The following is a 15,493-nucleotide window of genomic DNA, read 5'->3' on the forward strand; positions in this document are numbered from 1 at the left end:
AGATTGTAATATGGTTGGTTTTTTTTTTCTGTGTGTCCGTGTTGTTTGACTCGCTTCAATGATTTCGATCCATTTTCCGAAGCATCTGTTGCATGCCCTTTTTAAGGAACTAGTTTTGTTATTTTTGGAAATAGATCAGAAGCTTCATTCCTCACACTGTTATTAAAGTACAGTGTTGAACAAAACAGTACGATTAGCAGAAAGACGAGATCCTTTAAATAAGCTCGACAGCAGTGAAGACGCATTATTCAATGGTGGTTCTACTGTTTTACCCAACACTATGATTTTACCAGAGCAATGAGGCAACCTCCTTGCAAAACTTTAAACACTCACACTGCTGAATCGATTCTAAAAGATTTATCTGTCAGTGTGTAAAATGAATTATTTTCCTAAAACGAGAAAACCATTTCCCATGGATGCTTGCTGCTGGTTTTGCTCCAGCTTTACTCTTCATTCGCTTCATTGGTACTCTATCAAACCCGTTTCCACTTGCAAGACACTTGCAGGATTACTGCTACTACCACTACTACTACCATGCAGCATCATTCTCGAGGCCAACCCGGAACATCCTGCCCGTTCAAAAGTACCTCCATATCCGCTGAAAACCAACTCAACCATCAAGTGAAAAAAAAAACGCACAGAAAGAAAACGGCAAACAACCGAACCGAAGAACCCCGAACGAGTCGAGTGGTGAAATAATTCATCAAATTGAAATCCTTCCCGTCAAACCGGATGTGCCGCTTACGCTTCCCCTTCCAAAAAAAAAAAAGAAAGAAAAAAAACATTACGTTTCGCGCAGCAAAATTAAGCATCTTGAGCTCCTTTCAAGGAAGCATTCTGTTTGGATGGAAAAAGAAAAAAAAAGAAATCCCCTTCCAAATCTCTCAAGTGGCACCGAATCGGAAAGGAAAACTTTCATCCTTCAAACCTCTCGAGATACTTTCAGGCACGATTGAACGGGGAACACTGTGACGACCCAGGGCAAAACTTTATGAAAGCATCGTCAGCCCGACCGTTCGTTTCCATTCGTTTCGTCAAGCGTTTGCAAGGATTTTTGGGGTGTGCGTACATACGCACTATTGGTGGGCGGAAAAAGAAAATCCTTAACGGAAAACGCAACACAAGAAAAAAAAAAACACGCGAGAGAATGAACGACACCACCCAACCATCGAACCAGGCCTGGTTGGGACTAATGGAAAGGGCTTACCAATCGGTTACGGACACCCGGGATCCGTATCCGATGCGAAGCCACCCCTTACGGAATAACCCCGGAAGCGTATTATCCCCAACGGACAGTTCTTTGGTAGGGTAGGACGGAGACTTTTTTTGTAGCCGTTGTTGCTGCTGTTGTTTTTTCTTTGGCCGTGCCATCCCCGCCAGGAGGATCGGGCGAAAGTTTTACGTCACACAAAAAAAGTCTACCCGTTGATATTGAGATTAATATTTTTAGCACTGATCCGAATGGGACACACCGATAAGCTGAGCGCTGAAAGCATTTGGAGTGAAAGTTTTTTTATGAGTTTCTGCACACTTTTTTGCCTTTTACGATCCGTTTGCCCCGTTTTTTTAAAGGGATGTTTTGCGAGAAGATGGGCCACAATTTCGTCGTTAATGCGCTATTAATAAGAGCGATGAAGAGCGTTTTAATGTACTAGATGGTGGATGGGAAAGCACGGAGTAAAGGGTGGTTTGCCGGAAAGTTGTAAACATTGTTACTTTAAACTGTTCCAACGCGAGTCCTTCAAAAAACGCATTTCCTAAACAGTAACTTAAGAGTCAAGCGCCTAAATGTTTGCTATTTACCTGACAGCATTATAAGGTGTTATTAACTAAGTTCCTCTAACAAACCATCAAAGGATAAAATACAACAACAGTCGATCAGGGAAGTTATACAACGGGGGTGTATGGTTCCAATCCCGCTAAAACAAATATCACTATCTTCCGATGCAAATCTGATTTGATCCATCCAACATTATACGTCTGATTAGGTGTCTGTGTTCTCAAGTGTGCGAAGCGAGTGAAACCATCTCGATATTTCCCCAATATAACCGCTCTGTTGTTCGGAGACTAGTGCCTGTGCACAGAACTCGCATGCCAATAGGTCCAACATCACCCACGTGGAGCACTGTTTTCCAGTGTGCTGGATCGTGGTCTATCGGTTTCACCGGTTCGGAAGAATCACACTACCGTGCCGCCCAGTTTTGCCATCAACGAATCTAATTAACACAAACACTAGATCCAAAATCCTCCTGTGATTAAACGCCTGAAATTGGATTAACACCGATCCGCTCGCTCGCACACACACACAGACACACACACTCATTCACGAGGATACAAATGGTAAGGCATTAGCCCGGTTCATAAGACAGCATCCTTCCCCCGTGGGAGCCTAACCATGCCATACCACGTGATGACGCGATCCGATCTCACTACACCATAGCACACCGGTTGTTCCCATCACGGGTGCAGACGATTTGCATCAAACAAGTTCTCAGCGGAACTTCGGCTTCCGAAACACCGGCGGAAACTTGCACGAAACAAACACAGACACATACACACACACAAACTCGGATATTTCCATATGTGCACGTCCTGACACATACCGTCTGCAAAGACCTATTGTTCCGTAACACTGAACGCTATTATGCGCGAGCTTCGGTGTCCGAAGACACCAACCATCAGCCCGGGCAACGGTGTGGAATGAATTACCCGACCGGATTGGAAGTCAGGAAACGGAATATCGACCCTGAACCCTGCTTCCGCACCCGTTTGTTCCCATTGTTCCGTGAAGCTTATTATCGAGTCCGATATCGCTGCAAACATCCAACCACCAGCTAAGCGATTAGTAGTCGTACCAGCAGCAAAAAGGAGTGGAAACTATTGCCAAACGCCAACTACCAACGGCGTGAATTAGCTTCCGATGCAAACATTGTCCCGTGTTACGCGCCCTTGCCAGCGCGCGTGCTGTGTGAAGTCAGGCAAAAACCCTCGGCCAAGCGAAGGGAGAAACCTTGGCAAAAGCTTGATTCGGTTCGGCGATAGATCCCAAGAGACTGAACCGGCTACCGGTACGGATGGCTCATGATTAGATTCTACGGAACGCTCACCTACCAAAGCTAACGTTTGTTGTGCGGGCTGACTCGGCGGATAAGTCGGGTGGAAATGACCAATTCCGAATTCCATCCCAAAACATTCGTGCACCAGTAATTCTTTCCCACACCCCGAGCGAAAGTGCCCTGGAGATGGATAGAAGTCAATTTGCAAGCGACTAAATGAAATACCGATTACACGCGTGAGGCTCGTTCTCGGCACGGCGGTTCCGCTTTGCTTCTTGTGCTTCCTTTTTCATCCTACCTCTCGATTGGAGGGTACCTTTCACTGCAGGAGAGTGAAAAAAGACTGCTCCACCGTATCGAACCCTATGACGCTTACGAAGCAGTGGATTTGGAGATGCTTATCGTGTGTATCTTGAACGTACGGTTGATGTAGGATGTTTATTCAGGCAGTGTACGATAGGGAACAACAAGCAGCATTACTGTTAAGAAGTCAAAGTATGGACTCGATGCCACAGATGCTTGCTATTTGCTGGCTTTCCTCTAGCTGCTCTGTCTGTCTGCTAATCCTGCTCACTCTTCTGATGCTATTGAGCAGTTCTTTGATACTATCGGTGACGGTTCGAGCAACAGATTGATGTGCTGCTGAAAGGTTTTTCCGTCGTTGCCGTGGGTTTCACAATTCACTGATACACGGCATTCACGTGTGAGCGATATCAACTTTTGATCGGATTTTTCACGGTCCGTTAAGGCATTTTTAACATCAAGACACAACCCTCTCTCTCTCTCCGAGAGCAAAAAAAAAAGTATTAAACGTATTCAGTAAACATACATTCTCTGTAGTTCATGATTTGTGTCGCAGGCGAAATGGCGTTTTTTTTTTGTGGCGCCATAACTTAATGCCTCACGACGGATTATTGTCGTAATAAAATGACATCAAAATAATTTTAACTTTATGATTTCTTCGAAGTATGCTGCAACGAACCGTCTCCAGCAGGTGACATCATATCATGTGAAGATATTTTTAATATTTTTTGACAGTATTCAGCATTCAACGAAAATATTGCAAATTTATTGCATGGAGGTGAAATTGGTCAATTAATTTATTTTTAGTTGTAGAATTTTGAAGTATTCTACATTTTAAAAAAATTGTCACTATTTCCATTCAACTGTAACGGTTCCAAGGTTTTAGAGAACAAACGTAGGTTAAGAATGCGTTTACTTGTGCTAACGTGACTTAAAACATGTAAAAGGAAGGATGAATAGTTCGGAACTAAGGCTACTATAGTATAGTATGCTCCAGATCGTCAGAATCAGTGAAAATCTTTGCTACACAGTCTCTAACCGAGAGTAGACTGAGGGAACACGATTCATCCTGTGGAGCAGCAGTACCTGCGGGACCTTGTTCTGATCGATCAAAGGTTTGATCGGTTTGTTGCCGGAAGTTATGTCATCTCCTGAATCACCTTCCAAAAGCACGGATATTTTGTAGAAATGAAGCCTATACTTAAACAAATCCCTGCACAAGCAATGTGTTGAGCACCAACTTTTAGACATCCAAAATTGTGAGAGCTCATCCTCAAATCTTTAAACTGAGTCATTCTACTTGAGGATCTCTCATAATTTGACTCATTTTTTCAATAAATAATAAACTATGGCTTGTGCACGCGATACTCCCATAAATCCAACTATAAATCCAGAAGCATCCATCACATTAAAATGAAATGTTAAAGTGATTTACGAGGCTGCATTGTGTAGTTTGATGCCGCTTGCAGCCATAATTTACGATCACACTATCATCAGTGGAACTACCTGGATATGAGTCCGTTTTTAGACAATATCCAATAATGAAGGGGATATTAATACGCATTCACAATGATGGCAATTTATCAAAGGCTTTGATTGACAAAAAAAACTCCCTCACTTTATATGTTTAAATACGATGAGACTCAATAGGAATCGTATTCAATGCCTATTCCAAGCATATTCGCACACCTTAACTCACAGCATGATTTAACGCGGGCAGTAAAACGTGCTCGGTGACAGCTGGACAGAATAAAACGGCCACTGGATGCGTGGTTGAACACTCGCTCTGCTTCCTGGAGGTTATAAATCTGGTCTACCATGCCGGCTAACCACACCGTGCATCACGTCTCCTGGAATATGTGGCTAGCTGGAAGGTCCATCGTGCATGCAAATAGCTAGTGACAAAAAAAAATCACACAAAATAGCTCACTCCTAGAATCCTCTCTGTTGAGGTTTTTATTTTGCAGGCTGCCAAACCATATCACCTAAGCTCAGCACATGGTGCTCTTAAAATCAGATATCACCCAACACAACCACAGGCCGCCGAGCATCGAGGAAGCTCGGGAAAATTGATTTACGATTGTCGTAAAACCCCGTACAGAGAGCGGAAGACCACATCAAATTGTTTCGTCCGTTTGTTCCACATCCAAATCCGATTTGAAATCGGTGGCCCTTCCTCTCCCAGTGCACAGTGAAGGTGTTTGTGGTTGTCAAACTCGTCGTTAATCGAAGTTTTCCACCATTCAAGCGCTTGCCGCAGATGGTCCAGTCCAAACAGCCGTACCATCTGTGACTGTAAAGCACCCGCATCGGGTCCCTCACAGAGTAAAAAAAAAAGCCCGATGACGCTCAAGTGATCATAAAAATCAACATGCCTGTTGTTTTCGGATTCATCTCTCGTTCCCTGCTTTGAAAAAGTAATGCAACCTCCATTTTATGACCACCAGTGGTTTCGGCCGAAACTTATCAATCCCGGTTTTGGGACAAAAGAACCGTATCCGGATTGTGTGTGTGTTTGTGCTTTGAGGAGTAAAAGGCGTAGAAGAGTTGGTTGGTGGTTAGAGAACAAGTGGCGCACGTGCTGGGTTTTATAGAAGTCGGCACACGACCACACAATTTTACGGCCGCCGCCAGTTTGGGGAACATTGGAGCGGCAGCAATCAATTGCCAGGCGGACATAATCTGAGCACGCGTGGTTTGGAACCATCAGCAGGGTGCCAGCAACTTAAACAACAGTTCCGATCGGAATGGGTTTTTAATCGGCTTGCCCGGGAACAATCCATCGGTCCTGGTAAGGCGTTCCACATCAACAGATATCCGAAAATCGTCAAACATACGCTAAACAAGCAGCATTAATCGATGAGATTCATAAAACACAACAGAACACAGCAAGACACTGTCAGTGCTGGACGGACGTCTCCTGAGCATCTAGTGTAATAAATATGTGCAAAAAATTGCACCTCCGTAAAATATGGAATCATTTCGGGTGACACGTACACAATCAACTATTTCGCAGGATTAGACACAACATTGACCCTCCCCCAGCCAATCGAAGCGAACGGAAGTACGGAACGGACTAATCAAACCATACACCGCCCATTAAGTGTCAACGCCATATCACACCGAATGTCAAAACGTTCAACTACCAAACTCCCCCGGTTGGTGGTGTGATGTGTCCCCGATGTGACTTTCATTTCCTGAAAGGTCTATCTGGTCGGCCCGGCCCGGTAAGCTGTGCGATCGATTTTTTTGGCAAACGATTGTCGACCAGCCGATTTTGGCATAGCAGCTCGGGATAAAATATGGGACCACTTATAATCTAACCGTTTCTACCAGATCGTAAATTTTCCATCTTTATGAAGCAGATCCATGTTTGGCCGATCCTGTTCTAGTTGCAGCAAAAACGGAACGGAAATGTGTTTGTGGATTATTAGAAATGCTCGTCTTCTTCTCGTTTCGTTTACTCTAATGCGTAAAAAGATGGCCAACTTGTATGTTTCAAGTCTCTTATTCATAATATAAAAAATATTTATTATTTACTTTAAAAAATAAATCAAATTAATTGTATCTCTCTTCATGCTTATCTTCTCCAGCACACGATCTTTCTTTCGACTGGAATCATTTAATTAACAAACGATCGACACTCGACCGCAAATAAATAAACTTTGACACATCGATTCTCCATTCTCATTTGCCCCACTGATTAATGGTCACGGATCGATTGAGGTGTTAATTAATTTCCCATTACCACACATTATTTAATACGATAAATTGATACGAGCAATGCAATTATCGCTCGGACAGTTGATGTTTTAATTTTTGTGTCATTATTTCATCAATCGGGTCAGATAATATCTTGATAAAAGAGATAACGAGTTTTACTTTGTAGAATATGTCCACTTTTTAAGCGGTACGCTTGGTCCAATCGATAAGGCCATTCATTGCTAGCTTCATGGTATTTTAAGAAATTTTCAATAGCTTTGTTCTCAGGTTTTTGTTTTAAGCAAGTGAATAGCTTTAATCTTTCGGGAGTTGTCTAAATAATAATTCATAATAATCCCCCCAACTCCCCCCCCCCCCCCCCCCTCCCACAAAACTCTCCATTCGCCCATACATCGCATTCGTTATTTGCTTGTGCCTTTCTTGGTCGTGAGTGCTGCCGGTGCTGCCAAAAAACGTGCCGCTCGATAACTTTCGTAACAAGCTCTTAAAATGTCATCTGCTATTGATAGGTCGACGGAAGGCCCACGATTATCGAACGTTTGTTGGTTTCTTCTTTTTCTGTTCGTTCATTTCCACCCCTGTTGCGGACCGCGATCGACAAAGACTTCCGAAAATTTATTCATCTCTTTACAACATCAGTGGAGGCTGCCACAGTGGATGCGGATAAGTCACAAATGGAGTTAAATAGAAATAGACCCAGGCTGGAGCAAACGAATCTTTCTTGACTAACCAACCCACAAAAAAACTGAGCATTCGTCTACAAACATGGGCTTCAAGTAGTCACTCTTAGCCAGTCGGGAACTTGAGATCCCCAGTTCAGTAGTGTAAACAGATCACCTTGCCCGAAATCAATCGAACATCCTCCTTCAGCTCTAGATTACAGATTCAGGTGCTTTCTGGTTACGACATTTTTGGCGCCCACACTTCAACACAAATAGCCAGCAGGAACAATGACCAAGCATCACGATGATGAATCGTTTGCGCCACTGCGTCCGTAACACGGATACGGATTTAATAATATTTTCCTAAGCTTCGAACTGGACACTATCGCTTGCGTGTTGGGAACTCACAAAATGCACATATTTATTAACACTTTGTCAATCGTCCAGCTGAGTGTGATCATCGACGTATAAGGTGTGGATCCTACACGATCTTTTCGGGGCGGCACAAAGCAAATGTGTTCGAAAGAGACCAAAACAAACGACAAGAAAATTAGGCGGCAGATTTCATTGGGAGGCGCTACTAAAAATAATAAAAGAATCCCAAAAATTAGTTCCTTTCTGACGGGTTTAAAGAAATGGATAAAACAAATAAGACGATTGTTCGTAGGTTCGCTGGTGAGCGGACGAAGAGGAGGCATGCTCTTGCGACCGACAATCGGATCACATTTGTCATGACAAATTAAGCTCGATGTCTGCCCATTAGTTGCTGTCTCACTGGTGTTGAAGCTCGTTGTACACAAGTGCACTTTGCATTATTAATTCCCGCTTGATGGTTCCGATTGGTACCGGTGAGTACATAATCGATGATCCCGACGATCATAATCACCCTTCGATGGCTTTCAACATTATTGCGCCCCCTCCTTTCCAACCAGTCCACAAAGGTCCACTTAACCGGAAGGCACCAGATTTCACCACGTTTTAAGGATCCTGATATAGGTATGGCCTGCGTCCGTCATTAGAGTGCGGTCATTAATACCGATTGATTGTTAACTAACCGGCCTCAGAAGGAGTTCGGGTTTTGTTCATTATGATGATAATGATTATCAATTGGGCACGGGATGCTTATGATATTAAGCCATTGCTCGCAGAATACAATATGGCACCGTGTCCTGCACAAACTATGCTCCTCCACTATTATAATCGATTCCATCAAATCGATCTGCACCTAGCATCTGGTGAGTACACACCGCTACGTACGATGGAGCACATAAATTGTCAAACAAATAATCAATCTCTTCCTCCCGGGTGTATAGAACGGCGCGCACTACTGCAACTCGTCGCTTCAAAGGTTAATTTGAATAAAATGTCGATTTATATTAATTTTCTCACCAACCGGCAAATATTGCTTTCCCCGTCGTGGTTTACTTCTGCACGGAGTATGCGTTTGATTGCGTTCCCGAAGCGTTTCGGGGCTTTTGGTGTTTTGGTTCATGGAGGGGCGGGTTTGTCACTGGGGTCGTAATGAGAATTCGATCGATTTCGATGTCCCCAAGGTGGGGTGGTAGTTCATTTTGAGTAAATTAATTTTAGCGGGTAAGATAACAATGATTAGCATGCCAGCAATATCGAGAACGAACTTGGTACGCCAAGCGAAACAGGCTGCTAGAGCTTTACATAACTATTTTGCTTCAATGTACTGAATGTGATGGGCAGGACTTATGTTACTTTATGTAATTTATAGAACAATGAATATACTTTGTTATACTATTAAACACAATTATTTTAACCGAGCATGCCCGGGATAAGGCAAAGAATAAGGAGGAAATGCCTTAGCAATAAGATACTAAAATTTATTCAACACAAGCGTTGTTTGACAATACGGCACTGGACCGTCATAATCAATTGTAAATAGATAAATAAATAAATAAAGATAATTATTTAAAATAAAGCGGAAGTATACAAGCTCACCACAACCTCTCTCTCACCATTCTTAGATTAAGAACTTCCGAATCTGCTTCAAAAATATTCAAACCAACAAACAGCGTTGTGAAATAGTGAACCTCATCATCCTATACCCTATCAGCATTTACAATTCGCAGTGGGCGATTATTTTCGCCTCTCTGTTTCTTTAGGAGTCATCCACAAACGTCCAGCATCATGTTCGAATGCTCCAAAAAGGCAGACCAAGATATTGACGCCCGGACCGTATCTGCTCTTTGTGTCACATTCAACACTCCAAATGGTGCCAAATTTAAGGCAAATCGTAAAATGGTTTTTAGAATCACGCCAGCACAAACACAAACTTCCTTCGCTCCCTTCCTCATCGGCGCCTTGCCCACTGTCGTCACCTTTCAGTCGTCACCGGTAAACCGTCTCGCTGCGGGCTACCGGACAAGGAAAGATAATTTCAAGACGAGCAAAAACGGAACCGAAAGAATGTCGTTTGACGTATTAGGTTCGTTACAACGAGCGCGCTGTTGGTGAAATCTGTTCCGACTGGCTAGAATCTGCTAGCCGTATCGGTTGCTTCCGAGCTGTCAAAGCTTTACTACTCTGGCAGCTTGGTCGCTTCGTGAAGTTGGGACCGGGATACCGACACTTCCCGGATTCCAATCCACCCCGGAGTGTCATTCCGTTGCGTACGGTTGTAAATTTTGACGCGCCACCCTCGAGCGAATTCCACCGGACACCCTACCCGTACTGCTGGATGCTGGAGTTACGAAAGTTGCTTTTATTGAATCTAATCGGTGAGAATGTAGCAAAGCTAAAATTGGAATTTTCATTTCTGGCCATCAAAACGAAGACAGCGCAATGTGGATATTATCAACTGTGTCACTCATTTGAGGGTGGCGCCTAGTAGAGCAGCAGGAAGTGTGGACGGTGAAGAAACGACGCGGTAGATTGCATATTTGATGCCATTTTCTTTATGACAATCATAACCGTTTGGAAGCGAAATTATGCACCATATAATTGAGTTCCACTGATTACGTACCTCAAAATGGGCATTTCATTCCGAAAGAAGAAAACAGTTAAACTACGTCATCGAATCCTTTCACGAGCAACGACGCCCGATCAAGATTGGCTGATAATACACCAATTACCTTTAACTTCGCATCGCAATATTAGAAGTGAGGTCCTGGCTCATGTCTAGACACACTCGAGACGCACCAGAACGCAAAGGTTTATCGATTTCCAGTGCTTCTTCTTATCACCCTTCGATCGATAGTCAATAGTTTTGTTCGTGCCAAACAAATTGCCCTCCCTTAACGGCCTTCTTTCTGCTCCCAGAACGTCTCCAATTTTCCCCGTCCCAAAACCCGTCCGAAAACCGCAATAAACTCCTCCGGTCCATAAATTACCCCAACCGAAAAGTGTGAGCTCGGCCCTTGGCATCACATAAAGCAAGCATTATCGAGGAAACGTGTTCGGCGTGTTTAGCGTGCGCTGGGTCACCCGGTTTCGTTGTGAGTAGACGAGCTGGCTGTAAAACAGTAGGTGTTGGTTTCGGTGCCTAGCAGAAGGTAGCAGCGGGTGTGGCCTGTGTGACTACGCTTCCCCATGAGCGAACCGTTTCAAAGACAGTGGCATCTGGAAGAAGCGCGTGCCCCCAAAATTGTCAATGACAGCGACACCGTACGATGTGTGTGAGCGTGACACTAGGGAGCATCCACGAGCCACTCCGTGTGCCGATGGCGCTGACGTTGACGATTGCCAAACAGACTTATACCAGAAGCAGAGAGACACACACGCGCGCGGCAAGACGAAACATCTTCTTGGTGAAAATGATTGTGATGAAAATGGTGATGCTCGGTGACGATTATGATGATGCTGATGGTGATGAGGATGGTGAGCACAGCATATTGATGCGTGACCGTGTGTTTCGACGCTGGCAAATTAATTTCTGGTGTAGTTTTAATTGGTTAAGGTGCGCCCGCTCGCCTCAAACTATCCATTTTCGGCTACGGCACGCAGCATGTGGTCGCTGTAAGCGCGTAAGAGGTTTTTAATGGTCGTCCACCTCCTCCGGATGGACCATCTGGGTGTCCTATAGTGGCGTCCGGGTGCGTGTGCTCGGGTCGGACCTGTGGATGTCCGACCGCAAAAATCACTTCATACGTGTATCACACCATTTGTGGCTACGGTTTATACCGTCTGCACCGGTTCGAAATATAGAATCACCCACCAGGAAGGCGGTTCTGGGAAGACTCGGTTCCCCGAGTTTGGACACATTCACAACTGGACCTGCCCACGGATCCGAACTGCCAAACGCAAGGCAGTTCACTCTCTCTCTCTCCCGAGACGATGCAAACGCCCCAGCTTAAAACCACCAACTGGCCACAGGTTGATGGTACGATTTGCATAACTTCGACCGGCTCTGCCAACCATCGCTACTGCTACGGACACGGTGATTCTTGGCAGGATGTTAATAAAAGTGAAAATTGAATTCGAATATTATTAAACATACAACGAGAGCGGAATGGTTCGGATGAGAATGTTTGGCAGGTGTCGTAAAACTTTATCGACATCCTGTAGGTGGCGAAGATGGACTTCCAACATTGCGTTGTGGACTAAAATTAGTATATCTTGCGTCCGGAGCTAGAACAGCCCAGATGACTTCATCCAATTTAGAGACGCTCTAAACGAACGTCTAGATAAACGATTCAGTCCGTCATTTAGACGCTTTCTTGGTGATAAATTCTTCAACTTCACAATAGGTTTCAACACCTGTACGAGACGCATAAATAACGCTCTTGGATCATCACCAGATGCATCACAACTGTTCTAATCACTCGTTCAAACTACAAACAACAAAAAAAAACAGTTACATTTGTCACGAAAGCAACGAAATCTAATCACGCCTCAATTTGGATGCAAATTTCCAGAACATAATAAGCAACGCGGGAACGCGTTCACCGGGAACTGTAGAACATCTTCCCGTCCCAAGAGGAAATGGGATTTTCGTATCGTGTCGTGGCGTATCGTCGCTATTCAAACAACGCTCGGGACCTTAAAGTCTTTGTGCTCGAATTCCCGTTTGGTGTTCACCCTTTTCCTTCACGTGTTGGGTGCGTTACGCGAGCCACGCGCTTTATCCATTGTTCACACGTGTAGCGTCACGCTTCTTCGTCCCGTGCGTGCTTCCCGTTTGCGTTCCGCTAACGTCTGGGAAGTGTGGCTAATAACGATGCTTAATTTATTGATCCCTTATTTGGGTGTAGCGATGGAATGGAGGCACGAGTAATCTAAGCTGAATCTAAGCCGAAAAAAGCATCAAACAGCAGGCGTGAGACGCCCTTTACCGATGGTTGGATTAAAGGCTTACAGGGGTTTCGAGTGAGAAGGAACAGAAATGCAGGTACGAAACTCTCACTAAAATTACTAATTTATGTCAGTTTTTGTTTTTCGAACAACAGTTCAGGATCGATAGCCACCTAGAACTGTCTGGAAAAATCCATTTACTTAAGAAAATCCATTTACTTGTAATTTGCATTCAAACAGTCAAACCCTGTAACATCTCGTAGAACTCGAAAGAGCAAAATCGAAAAGAAAAGAAATCTAAAAGGGTGATCAGGCACCCAATCGTGAGCTTTACGTTGAAATAGAGACCTACTATCACAGCCTAGCCATCTCATCCTTCTCCCTTCCTACACCTTCTCGCAGCAGACAAAACGTATCGAAACTGTTCACACAATCCCTGTTGCACGACACCACCGCAAACGGAATGAGTTCATAAATAATAAAAATACTTCACATACTCCCGCCATCCCGATATCGAACAGCATCGATCCGCTCGGTTGTGCTCTATTCGGTGGTGAAGATGGATTACAACCGTGATCAGCGAGCACACAATCGAAAACAACACTTTCTTCGATGGGGAATCACGAGCACGTCCTGGTCGAAGGGCAATACTGGTGGTGGAATCGGCATAAAGAGATAAATCGTTCCGTTTATCATTTCCATTCCAACAACCATTTCGAACCCGGATCGTGTGTATCAACTAAGAAACCGCAGAGGAACTTGCGATGTCTAGACCAATATGAAAAAGAAGGAATCGAAAGCACCAGGCTCAAGTTCTTTTGCACGCAGGTGTAGCGGGTCATGCAACTGAATCTAGTGCACACCTGCATGCCTCGGTAAACCTTCCGGATACCGAACTTGGCACGGAATGTACAATTTATTCATCGTTTTTTTTTTTTTTTTTTTTTTTTTGAGCGAATCTCTGTCCATTTGCTGACGTACCAGTCTGCATCATCTCTCCGCTCACTGCTCAAGAACAAAGAGAATCTCCCGGTGAAAGATACCGTACCGATCCACCGATCCTGCCAATCCATAACTTACTATTTTTCTTCCCAAGTATTTCCCGATGGTAGAAAATGCTGGCCCACATGTCTGTACCTTCTCCACGCGTTTGGATGCAACCAGTAGTGTAGAATGTAGTGTATAATTTATTTAGCGTGCCTAGCAGTACGACCAAACCCTAGAGGCCGGCGGGCAGAAACCAGCAAAATCCATCTTCCGGTCTCGTTTGGTGTACCGAGTCCGTACCGAATGGTGGTTGAAAATAAATGGTCCATTGTGGCCAACCAGTTATACATCTTTCGTGAGTGTATGCATGTGTCGGGGTATCTTTTTTTTATTTTCTCTCTCTCTTTCTCTCGCTCCATATTATATTTACTGAATACTGATTCTGATGAATTGCAGTGTGTGCACAATTTCTATAGAGCAAGAGAGAATCGTACCAATTGATCAAACGACTATGCATAACATAGCCCATTTGCAATTCTTCTCGAGCATCAAATCTGGAAATTGTTGACCAACATCTTGTTTGCACTAGTGGCTAGTTGCAAGTCGTCGTGAGATGAAGGTGGAATAGATGAGACCCATATGGTACCATCAGCTTGTGTCTTTTACGCTGGAGTCTTCACTTTTAGAGCAGGATAGAACAAGATTTCTTAGCATTGGAGATCGGTGATATTGATACTAATCCACCTAAACTGTCAATTTGAAATGACATTTTCCTGCTACATAGAATCGTCATTTCGCTCTTGTCAATGGAGTTACAATATTAATGAATAAACAAAATCTAACTGAGTACATCACAGACATTAAAGACATCTAGAGCTTTGACTATCAATTTTGTATAACACTACCAATCATGTCCCAGATCTTCTTCAAAACGTGATTGTTCGCACTGTGGCCTTTGAATGAAATTTAATCATCTGGTTCTCCAGTATCTTTTTAGTTCCACAGACAATCAAGTTGGAATATTTCAGCCAAAATATTCTGGTATTAAATATCCCGCATGAATATCCAAGGGACATAAGTTAAAGTACCGAGACAAGAGAGATCAAGTCCTCTGTACGTTATAGGACTCGAGCTACAAAATGGGAGAAGAAACAACAATGCAACCAATCATGTACATTCTAAACATATGCCAATGGTGGTAAAGCACTATGTCCCTGGCTGCCTGCAACGATCCACCAAAGAACCAATCAATTCAATTTGTTATCCCTCGTTAAATTTATTCCTCTCAATTTCAGCAGCAGCAGCATCCTTTTTTGTGTTTTACCCCGCTAAAGGAACAGTATGCTAGCAAATTGAACATCATATGATAAAGTGGGTGGAAAATGGCATCTTCCACTACACCCAGCTTGTTTGCTAAAGGATGTCATACCACATTCAAACACCCGCGAGTAAGATAGAGATGGTTTAACGAGAAAAAAAGGCACTCCTTTAGCTCAAGCAGCT

General features: G+C 43.8%; 3 protein-coding genes across 7 annotated transcripts in view; all 3 read right to left on the reverse strand.

Annotated features, from left to right (window-relative positions):
* Positions 1–15,493, reverse strand: part of LOC126563429 (transmembrane protein 258) — a 497,437-nt gene that overhangs the window by 443,716 nt on the left and 38,228 nt on the right. The window lies entirely within an intron of this gene.
* The window catches only part of LOC126562245 (protein henna), a 754,155-nt gene that overhangs the window by 412,247 nt on the left and 326,415 nt on the right, over positions 1–15,493 (reverse strand). The window lies entirely within an intron of this gene.
* The window catches only part of LOC126565950 (fibrillin-1-like), an 86,110-nt gene that overhangs the window by 46,865 nt on the left and 23,752 nt on the right, over positions 1–15,493 (reverse strand).

Source organism: Anopheles maculipalpis, chromosome 3RL (genome assembly GCF_943734695.1).
Source record: "Anopheles maculipalpis chromosome 3RL, idAnoMacuDA_375_x, whole genome shotgun sequence".
Lineage (NCBI taxonomy): Eukaryota > Metazoa > Arthropoda > Insecta > Diptera > Culicidae > Anopheles > Anopheles maculipalpis.